This window comes from Callorhinus ursinus, unplaced genomic scaffold (assembly GCF_003265705.2).
Source record: "Callorhinus ursinus isolate GAN/ISIS: 27379988/994484 unplaced genomic scaffold, GSC_fseal_2.0 scaffold2, whole genome shotgun sequence".
Taxonomy (NCBI): domain Eukaryota; kingdom Metazoa; phylum Chordata; class Mammalia; order Carnivora; family Otariidae; genus Callorhinus; species Callorhinus ursinus.
The window spans coordinates 76,499,631-76,511,286 of NW_027397064.1; the positions used below are offsets into that span (position 1 = coordinate 76,499,631).

Below are 11,656 nucleotides of genomic sequence, written 5' to 3' on the forward strand. Positions count from 1 at the left end.
GGAAAGGAAAGTGCTGCTGGGTTTTCAGCCAATAAATGACAGGTGCAAAAGAGACACTGTACACCCTGGGATGGGCAGATCAAGAGACTGGGGGCCGGCAGGTGGTCTAGCATGGGAATAAGGGCAATAACAGAGATTAAGGTCATTCCCCTTAGCCTGATTTAAAAGGATTGGAGAGAAATTCTGATGCATGGCATAGAACAAGGTTAAAGAAATAAAATATGGGGGTGCCTGGATGTCTCAGTTGGTTAAGCGACTGACTCTTGATTTCGGCTCAGGGTCATGAGATCAAGCCCTGTGTTGGGCCTGTGCTGGGCATGGAGCCTGCTTAAGATTCTTTCTCCCCCTCTCCCGCTCCCTCCCTCCTCTGCTCACACACATTCTCTCACGCTCTCTCTCTCTTAAAAAAAAAAAAAGAAAAAAATATGTAGAATTCCACTCATTCATTCAATAAATTCTTAAGAATCTTCAAGTGGAAGGCTGCCAATTTTTACAGGGCCCGTGAGCAGGATGGGGCCTATGGAGAACAATGAGAAATATATGGAAAAGCAAAAGATTTAACTATTTTATATCAAAAAGCTTTTAGAAAGTGAATATGACACTGAAAGAGACCAGACGTTGGATTTCCCGTAGGTATATGGTGTGATAGTCATTAGTAGTACCCACTAAGTATTTCTGGCTTGCCACCTTCTGGCAGCATGTACTCTGTGGCTTCTGGGGTTTGGGGGGATCATGTGATTGTCTCTGGGCCAATAAGATGTGAGCAGAAATTATATGTGTTATCTCAGAGCCAAACATTTTACTGCTGGCGCTCCGGAACTCTTTCCCTCCAGCAAGGAGGAAAACATTTGAGATGGTGGCTGCTCCATCACCTGAATCCCTGATTGATCCCTGACGTTATGTAGCATGAACAAAATATAAACCTTTATTGTTTTAAGTCATTGAGATTTGGGGATTTTTCATTACTGTTAGCATAACTTGATCTTTCTTGATTTATAGGAAGAAGTGAGCTTATACGGGTACTAAAGTAAAGGATGATTTCAGAAGGTTGGGCATCCAAGGACATTCAGATGCAAAGATTGAGGCAAGAAGGAGACAGAGGAGGAGGAGGAGAGAAGAACAAGGAGATGGAGGTAATAGTTAATGTGCTTGATACCCTTCTTCTCCCCCATCCCAGCTCCTTACAAAACGCAGTTCCCCAAATCTGCCTATGATGGGCCTTCCAAGCTTATTTACCAGTACTCCCCCATAAGCATTTATTCCTATCAAACCGTTCCCTACACCTGTGATAAGTCTTGGAAACGCTGCCTCCTCCTCCCGGTCTCAGTGTCTCCCCTGACTCCTAGTAAAACAATCACAGAACTCAGTGTTGGAAACTTAAAGATCACCTAGTTTGAATTTTACCTGTGTTGTGAGTCCTTGCTATGCCGCCCTTCTTGTGTTGACCTGAAAGCCTTCACCTGAACCTGAACTTTGACTCATTCTGGGACACAGAGTAAGTCTTAACAACATCTGCTTTCAGGAAAAATGGCCATGATCTATAAAGCTGGAACAAAGAAACAAGCACACATATTTGAAAACAACTTTAAATACGCTCACCTAAAAATTTGCTTTTTAGATATATATTTTTAAATAGGTTCAGAAATATTAAGTTCAGGGATGCCTGGGTGGCTCAGTTGGTTAAGCGTCTGACTTCAGCTCAGGTCACGATCTCAGGATCCTGAGATTGAGCCCCGAGTCGGGCTCTGTGCTCAGTGGGGAGTCTGCTTGTCCCTCTCCCTCTGCTCCTCCCCCCACCCATGCTCTTGTCTTTCTCTCTCTCAAATAAATAAATAAAATCTTAAAAAATTATTCAGTTCAGCTTTTCTGCCCGTGGACGCCGCAGAGTAAGCATCGTTAAAGTCTCCCCTCCCACCGCCATCATGTCTAAGTCAGAGACTCCCAAAGAGCCTGAACAGCTGCGGAAGCTCTTCGTCAGAGGTTTGAGCTTTGAAACAACCGATGAGAGTCTGAGGAGCCATTTTGAGCAATGGGGAATGCTTACGGACTGTGTGGTAATGAGAGATCCAAACACCAAGCGCTCCAGAGGCTTTGGGTTTGTCACGTATGCCACTGTGGAGGAGGTGGATGCCGCCATGAATGCAAGGCCACAGAAGGTGGAGGGCGCCTGGGTGGCTCAGATGGTTAAGCATCTGCCTTCGGCTCAGGTCATGATCCCAGAGTCCTGGGATCGAGTCCCGCATTGGGCTCCCTGCTCCTTGGGAGCCTGCTTCTCCCTCTAATTCTCTCTCTCTCTCTCTCTGTCTCTCATGAATAAATAAATAAAATCTTAAAAAAAAAAAAGTTATTTAGGGCGCCTGGGTGGCTCAGTCGTTAAGCGTCTGCCTTTGGCCCAGGTCATGATCCCAGGGTCCTGGGATCGAGTCCTACATCGGGCTCCCTGCTCGGCAGGAAGCCTGCTTCTCCCTCTCCCACTCCCCCTGCTTGTGTTCCTGCTCTTGCTCTCTCTCTCTCTGTCAAATAAATAAATAAAATCTTTAAAAAAAAAAATAATAAAGGCCACACAAGGTGGATGGAAGAGTTGTGGAACCAAAGAGGGCTGTCTCAAGAGAAGATTCTCAAAGACCTGGTATCCACTTAACTGTGAAAAAGATTTTTGTTGGTGGCATTAAAGAAGACACTGAAGAACATCATCTAAGAGATTATTTTGAACAGTATGGGAAAATTGAAGTGATCGAGATCATGATTGACCGAGGCAGTGGCAAAAAGAGAGGTGTTGCTTTTGTAACATCTGATGACCATGACTCTGTAGACAAGATTGTCATTCAAAAATACCATACTGTGAATGGCCACAGCTGTGAAGTAAGAAAAGCCCTATCTAAGCAAGAGATGGCTAGTGCTTCATCCAGCCAAAGAGGTCGAAGTGGTTCTGGAAACTTTGGTGGTGGTCGTGGAGGTGGTTTTGGTGGGAATGACAATTTTGGTTGTGGAGGGAAATTCAGTGGTCGAGGTGGCTTTGGTGGCAGTGGGGATGGCTCTAATGGATTTGGTAATGATGGAAGTAACTTTGGAGGTGGCGGAAGCTATAACGATTTTGGCAATTACAACAATCAGTCCTCAAATTTTGGACCCATGAAGGGAGGAAATTTTGGAGGCAGAAGCTCTGGCCCCTCTGGTGGTGGAGGCCAATACTTTGCCAAACCACGAAACCAAGGTGGCTATGGTGGTTCCAGCAGCAGCAGTAGCTACGGCAGTGGCAGAAGGTTCTAATTACTGCCAGGAAACAAAGCTTAGCAGGAGAGGAGAGCCAGAGAAGTGACGGGGAAGCTACAGGTTACAACAGATTTGTGAACTCAGCCAAGCACAGTGGTGGCAGGGCCTAGCTGCTACAAAGAAGACATGTTTTAGACAATACTCATGTGTATGGGTAAAAAACTCGAGGACTGTATTTGTGACTAATTGTATAACAGGTTATTTTAGTTTCTGTTCTGTGGAAAGTGTAAAGCATTCCAACAAAGGATTTTAATGTAGATTTTTTTTTTGCACCCATGCTGTTGATTGCTAAACGTAATAGTCTGATCATGACGACGCTGAATAAATGTGTCTTTTAAAAAAAAAATTATTTGGTTAAGCGACTGCCTTCGGCTCAGGTCATGATCCTGGAGTCCTGGGATCGAGTCACGGGATCGAGTCCCGCATCGGGCTTCCTGCTCAGCAGGGAGTCTGCCTCTCCCTCTGACCTCCTTTCCTCTCATGCTCTCTCTCTACCATTCTCTCTCTCTCTCAATAAAAAAAAAAAAAATCTATAAAAAAAATTATTAAGTTCAGAGTGATCCTATCTTGATAAAGGAGGGATATGTTATATATGAAAGTCCAGAAGGATATACATACAAATGCCAAATACCTGTGCATGATTGAGTTATGGGTACTTTCTAATTTCTTCTTTTTGTTTTGTATTTTATATATTTTTATTTAATATATATATCATTTGTGGAATGAATGAAAAAAGTTATGATTCTAATACACATATTGAAAGGCATTAATTTGATTGACATGGCAATGAGACTGTTAAAGAATAAAAAAAAAAAATCATGACCAGAACAGAATATTAAAATTTTACAAGTAGCTAAGAAAATTGAGTATTGTGTATCTTACCAGGTAAATGGGGCATAGGATTAACAGTCTTTACAAGGAAAATGGGATTAGTGATAATGGGATCAAAATTAAAGCCAAACCATACTTCATAAATTTATGCTGAGGTTACCTGGCATACGTGGTTGCTTTTGGATAACTCTCCAGGGCACTTGCTATATATAATCAATCTTGACCTTAACCCTCACATAAATATTTAATTTTTCACAGATGTTTACGAGGGCATGATTGATTTATGTTAAGTATTATGTTGTATACTAGGTGGGGATATAAAGATTAATAAAACATGATCTCACAGAGTTCACAATTTCCTCTTTGGAAAGCTATCAAATAGGCTTGATTCTTCACCTGGAAGTTTTTGAAAGGGATTTAGTTAAAGGTACACTACCCCTGTTGTCTTTCCACATCCTCTGACACAGTGAAGGGAGGATCTCCCAAGAAGATTAGTGGTCTTAGCATCTTCAGTACTGATCACACTGGCAAGAGTAGCTACTGCCTGCTGTCACCAAGACTGGTGGCTCTGCTCATTAAATATCAGGTGTAGTCAGTCGGGTGAGCGCATCCTTCTGCAAAAAGATGCTCTATATCATCAGGGACAGCTTCACTTTTGAAGGAGGAAATAATTTCCTCCTTCTCTGCCTTTATGTTCTCCTCAGTTGCTATGGGCAAGGTCTCTGTGTCTCCTTCCACTCATCATTCCATCTTTTAGTACAACAGGTGGGGCTAAAGGAAGGAGAGGAATCCAGCATATGTTCCAGATGTCCTTCTACCACAGTTAGCAAGCACCGCTAGTGAGAGAAGTCCAAGGCTTCCTCCTCAATTCCTCTCTTTCTCTCACCAGTTTCATCCAATCCACTTCCATGTGGCAGAGATTGTTGGATGATTACCAAACCAGGTTCCCTTTCTTCCTGGGCACAATCACAGACTACATTTCTCTGCCCCCTTGGCAGTTAGGTGCATGCAATATGTGGCTAAGTTCTAGTTAACAGAGTGTGGGTTAATTTGATGTGTTCCAGTTTCAACCAGACCCCTAGAAATCTCCAGCAAATGCTCACTCGTTTGCGTCTAATGACTAAATAAGAACTTCTGTGGCCCTAGAGGGCAGTATAGTAGGAAGGTAGCAAGAGCCTCATTCTCTCTGTGACCAGATAGAGAGAAGGACTCCGGTCAGAAATACCAAACCAAATTCTACTGTGATAAGCCACAGACATTGGGATTTACTTGTTATCCTAACTAATAGAATATCATCATATTGTATTAGATGTGCCTATTTCTATCTGTAATGCTTCCACCCTAGTCCATGACCTCATAATCTCTTGCATGGACTATTACAAAAACTCCTTCCACTCTTGCTCCCTTACAAGTCATTCTCAGCATGGCAGCCCGAGTGATCATTAAAAAGCATACATCAGAACTTGTAATTCCCCTGCTTACAAACCTATTTCCTGTGGCACTGAAAATAACATCAGTCTCCTGATGTTGGTTTCTAACCCCACCCTGCTCTGGTTCTCATCCACATCTGCAACCTCCCCCACCCTGCTGGAACTTGAACATGCCAAGCTCATTCCCACTGGAGGGATTTTGCAGTTACTCTTTCCTTTTTCTGGAATGACCTTTCCCTTCATCTTCTTTCTTGTATTCAAGTTACTACCCTCTTAGTGAGGCCTTTGTTGTTCAATCTAAAGTAGCCTCCTATCACTTTTTTGGGGGTACGATCCTATTTTTTAAAGGTAAAGTTTATTGAGATATAATTTACATATGGCGAGTCACCCATTATAAGGTATACCATTCTTTATTTTTGTTTTTTTTAAGATTTTAAAGATTTTATTTATTTATTTGAGAGAGAATGAGATAGAGAGAGCATGAGAGGGGGGAGGGTCAGAGGGAGAAGCAGACTCCCCGCTGAGCAGGGAGCCCGATGCGGAACTCGATCCTGGGACTCCAGGATCATGACCTGAGCCGAAGGCAGTTGCTTAACCAACTAAGCCACCCAGGTGCCCTAAGGTATACCATTCTATGAATTCTGACAAATGCATACAACTGTCTAACTACCACAATCAAGATATAGAGCATTTCCATGATCCAAAAAAGTGCCCTCTATGCTCTCCTATTTTGAGTCTCTGCATTAAATTTACTGCAATCTAATGTTCCTTCTTGTTTATGTATTAATTTATAATTTCACTCATTTGTTTTGAATATAGGCCCACAAAAGCAGGGACCTTACCTCCTGTTTACCTCCATATCCACAGTGCCAGGAATCATACCTGGTATGTCATAGACTCTGAACAAATACTTGTGGAAGGAAAGAAGGAAGGAAAGACCTCTTTGAGTCATTATATTTTCACACGTCCCACGAGATATGGTAACACCACCCCCTTAAGCGTACTCATGAGGACCACAGGAGATGTGGGCCATAGTAGCCCCTACCTAATACTGGCATTTAGTAGTGTTCAATACATAGATTTCCTGCTGCATTTGAAGTCAGTTCATCAGTCTTCCTTGGCCTACTTGACACTTTCAATAGGACTGGTCTTCTTTTTCCTTTTGCTATTTTCATCTGTGGTGCCATCCTCCACTGGTCCAGGGCTTCTCTCTCACTAGTGTCGACTCTTCAGGTCAGGGTGGTCACTGACCTCCCTTAGCAGCTTCCATACTAGCAGGAGAGAGAAGCTTCCAGGTTTCTTTTTGTTCTGGCCAGTGATTGCATGTGTTTCTTTCACAAGATCCATACTATACACAGAGCAAAATAAAAGATTGTCTGTTGTCCCCTGTTTTTACGGCTCCAGTGACTCAACAAACCAAGTGACTCCCCTTTCTATGAGGTTCTGGGGTTCTTGAAAGGATTTACTCCCCTCTCTAAGCCCCCTTCGGTGCTTCACCTTGGCCCAAACCTCAAGGAAGTCAGCCCCCTATGTGTCCTGGCACCCTTTTCTGAGGGACCAGTGCCCACAATGATGTTCATTTAGTTTTAGGTTGCAGTTGTCAGTTTTCTTATCACATTCAAGTGAAAACACTTTGTCACTATTCTCTGGGTTGCTTCTCAAGGGGAGTTTTTTTTTTAAGATTTTATTTATTTATTTGACAGAGAGATAGAGAGCACAGGTAGGCAGAGTGGCAGGCAGAGGGAGAGGGAGATGAGAAGGATGAGAAGGAAGAATTCCAAGATTCATGAGGGACATTTTTTTTATCAGTATTATTCAAATATTTACATGACAATGCAGTTATTGAGTAATTAAGATTAACCTAGAAATTAAAAAAAACCAAATTTATTGGATCTGTTATCTAATTTGAAACCTGGCAGAGAGCTCAGGGAGCCTCTTTCTAGCACCCTTATGTAGAGGGTACATTCTCAATGTAGAAATGTAGGCCTAGGGACATTAAACTGTTTTGACTTGTCAAGGTCATATTTATCAGAATCTGGACTAAGACCCAAGTCTGTTGATTCTTGCTCACACATCATTAATAAAGTCAATGTATTATCTTCTGGGGAGGGGAAATGGTTTTTTGTTTTGTTTTGTTTTTTTGTTTTTTCTGAAAGCCTTTATACCTATCTAATACCCTGTCACTGCATCGCTAACACTCTGAGATATTGATGGCCTTAGGACCAAGGGGAGGCTGGCACATATTTCATGCTTGAAAAGGAAGATAATATTGCATATAATAGGATGAGACAGGGTAGCTAATCACAATAAACGCACTACCAGTCTGATTCTTTAAAAAAAGAATTATCTTTAAACAGTATTTGGATGAGAGAATGTTGTTAGGGTCGAAATGTTCCAAGGAAAGAGAAGCATACACGTGGAAGTTCAGAAAGTGAAACAGCTGATTCTTCTGGAGAACAGCAAGTTTTTTAGTATAGCTGGTGAAGGAAGCCTACTAGGATGGGGAAGCCTACTAGGATGGTCTTCTTGACCAAGAAGAGGTTTGGAATGTTATTCTGGAAGCTAGAGGACAATTCTTAAGGGCCCAGAAGCTATCTATACCATTTCTTTCCTTAAATACCTCAACCTCCAAGACTCTTCAGGATTTCCCTTGTTTGTAAATTTCTATGACTCCTTAGACCAGTTAAGTGCATTTATTTGAGAGATTTAAGAACTACAGTCTGTTTTAAAGGAAGAGACTTTTTAATTCAATGGCAAAATGTGTGTATTTGTGTGTATTACCACATATTAAGTATATCTTGCCATCAGGTGTTATTGGGAGAATAAACAAATTAAAATGAATACATACAAGCACACAAACATATAAATAGTTTTAAAATAATTGTTTACCCATGCTTCAATAGCACATTGGTATCCAAGGCATACCATTAGATTTAAAAGTCTCCCCTGTAGAAACAAATTATAGCCCTTAAATTTCTTCTGTGTAGAAATTCCACAGCTGCAACAACAACAAAAAAGATTCAGAAAGAATATATTTATTCATAGAAGGACTAAAGCCAGGAAAAATGCCATCATTAAGCAGAAATTTTGAAAAATTCCAAAGAGAAACAGATGTGGTTAGCTAAGTAGAGAAAAATGCATATGTAGGAAAGTATTTCTATTAAAGGTGGGATTAGTTCCAGGATTGCTCTGAATGCATAGCAATGGCTGTAACAAGTAGAAAGGATCCCTCCAGCAATCATCAGTGTGATTGGGGAAACCCAGAATGCTCACCCAAGTCAGCCCTGCCCTGGCAAGAGGAAGACAGCAGAACTGTTCCCACCTAGCTAAAGCAGCACTTGGCCAGAGGAAGGGCAATCCCCTTGGTGGCTTTTTACCCTCAGAAGGGAAAGGAACTGGTATTTACAGAAAATAAGCTACTGTGGTATCTCAGTATGCATCAGGTTCTACCCCTTCCCAGCAATAACTGGTACAGACTTGTTGAACAGAAGCAGAATTCTCAGACAGGCAAAAATGGAATCTCAGAGACACAGATGAGCTGAAAACCAAAGATTACAAATCATTAAGGTAAAAATCACAACCAGGAAATAGAAGCACCAAACTCAACTAACAAAACTAACATCTGAGAAAACCAAATTTATAGAGAAGAGTGGATTATAATCATCAAACAAGAACAGAATATTATAGAAGAGAACCAGTGAATGATGATGATAATGATACAAATGATCATCAAAATAAAAACTCAGTAGATGAGCTGAATAGCAGAATGGACACAAGTGAAGACTGACTAAGAGCTGGAAGGTTGAAAAGAGAAATTATCTCAGAGCCCAGTGCCAAAGGACAGAAATATGAAGTATGAGAAATGTTGAGGCATGATTTATAGCCCTAATGTTTACACACTTCCTTAGGTAGATCCTAAAACAATGAGGTTGAATATATTCTTGTGTGTTTATTAATCATGTGTATTTCTAGTTCTGGAACTTCCTTGTTTATGCTAGGCTGAACTGCTAGAGCTGGTCAAGTTTTAACCATTGACAAGAATGGTGACTAAGACTTGGCTGAGGTCACCTTTGCACAAGATCAAGGACACACCATTGCAGGTATGCTTCTTTCCAGTGCTCCTCATCGTTATGGAAGCATGTCCGAGGTTTAGTAATCTGGGCTTACCTGTAAGAATGTGGAATTGCCCAGGTCAGGATATCCCAGTTTGGGGACCTTTATGCTTTGGGAGGAGGAAATAAAGGTCAGAAATGTCAGCACTCATGAATTCATCTTATAATCATAAAAGGGATTTCAAATATCACAATGATATATGTTTCATTTTTGCTGTGCCCTTGGACCCACTCAGAGTTTCAGTGCTAGAGACCTGCACATTGCTTTTCATATAACCTTTGCCGTTTTTCATTCGATGTTGATATTTGTCATTTCTAAACATACCACATGTGTCTATGTTTCCCTTCCCTCCACCAGAAAAAAACCTATTTATGATTCAAAATTTTCCTCCCTCTCTCATCATGAAACTTTCCTTTATCCTGCCCAGGTAGAATTAATTTCTCTTAGACTTTCTTTCTTTTTTTAAAAGATAAGACTTTATTTATTTGTCAGAGAGAGAGAGCACACAAGCAGGGTGGGCAGCAGGCAGAGGGAGAAGCAGGCTGCCCCCTGAGCAAGGAGCCCGATGCGGGACTCGATCCCAGGGTCCTGGGATCATGACCTGAGCCGAAGGAGGCGTTTAACCAACTGAGCCACCCAGACGTCCCTCTTTATTATTTTTTTTAAAGTTCATTTATTTTTTTAGTAATCCTTATACCCAACATGGGGCTCAAACTCACAACCCCAAGACCAAGAGTCACATGGTTTTCTCACCCAGCCAGCCAGGCGCCCCTCTCAGACTTTCTTTTACAAGAGTTCATTCTTATGATAACAACATTTTATGAATCAAAAATGAATTCAGGGACGCCTGCGTGGCTCAGTTGGTTGGGCGGCTGCCTTCCGCTCAGGTCATGATCCTGGAGTCCCGGGATCGAGTCCCGCATCGGGCTCCCTGCTCAGCAGGGAGTCTGCTTCTCCCTCTGACCCTCCCCCCTCTCATGTGCTCTCTCTCTCTCTCATTCTTTCTCTCAAATAAATGGGTAAAATCTTTAAAAAAAAATGAATTCAGGACATATCATTGACACGTTAAGGTTTGATGAGCAAATGAGTACACATATTCTTTGAAAACAACCCTGTTCTGGAAAAGTTCTGCACAAACAGAACAGTTATTCCGTTGAATTCATAGGTGTGGCTTGAAAAATAGCACCTTCAACCTGAGAAGCATACCAATCATCATAATAATGATAATTTGTAAGAATGAAATAGTATGGTACTGGGAAGAAAATAGATCTGAAGTCAGATAAGCACGTTGTTTTATCTCACTGAACTTCAATTTACTTGTCTGTAAAATGTGGGTAAATACGCTCTTTGCAGGATTCTTTTTTTTTTAATATTTTATTTATTTATTTATTTGACAGAGAGAGAGAGAGAGAGAGAGAGAGCACAAGTTGGGGGGGGAGGGAGAAGCAGGCTCCCCACTGAGCAGGGAGCCCGATGTAGGACTCAATCCCAGGACCCTGGGATCATGACCTGAGCTGAAGGCAGATGCTTAACCATCTGAGCCACCCAGGTGCCCATCTTTGCAGGATTCTTGTGAGGTTTAAGTGCGCTAACACGTGAGAATGGCTTCCAGTATCAGGTATGCAACCCACACCCAATGATGCTAATTCCCTTACTGCTTTATAGCACATTTTCCAAAGAAGTTCTCATCGAGTGTTACATCGGAGTATCATAATCCAGATAGCATTCTTAATTTGGAAAATTAGTTATGGTCCAGCACAACTAGTCCCTGAATATTTTACTTACAAAGAGTAAAACATGAATCTCTATTTTATTTTATTACTACTTTTTTAAAGGTGTTATTTATTGAGGGTGTCTGGGTGGCTCAGTCAGTTAAGCATCTGCCTTCTGCTCAGATCATGACCCCAGGGTCCTGGATAGAGCCCCACATCGGGCTCCCTGCTCGGCGGGAAGCCTGCTTCTCCCTCTCCCTATGCCCTTCTCCCCCTGCTCATGTTCTCTTTCTCTCT

At 41.8% G+C, this 11,656-nt stretch overlaps 1 long non-coding RNA gene across 1 annotated transcript in view; it reads left to right on the top strand.

The window, feature by feature from the left end:
• Positions 1-2,150, top strand: part of LOC141371060 (uncharacterized) — a 4,828-nt gene extending 2,678 nt beyond the window's left edge. Inside the window, exons 2-3 of the long non-coding RNA XR_012375679.1 lie at positions 1,000-1,133; positions 1,857-2,150. This is a non-coding gene — a long non-coding RNA (uncharacterized lncRNA). The remainder of the gene's footprint in view (positions 1-999; positions 1,134-1,856) is intronic.
• The last annotated feature ends 9,506 nt before the right edge of the window (positions 2,151-11,656 follow it).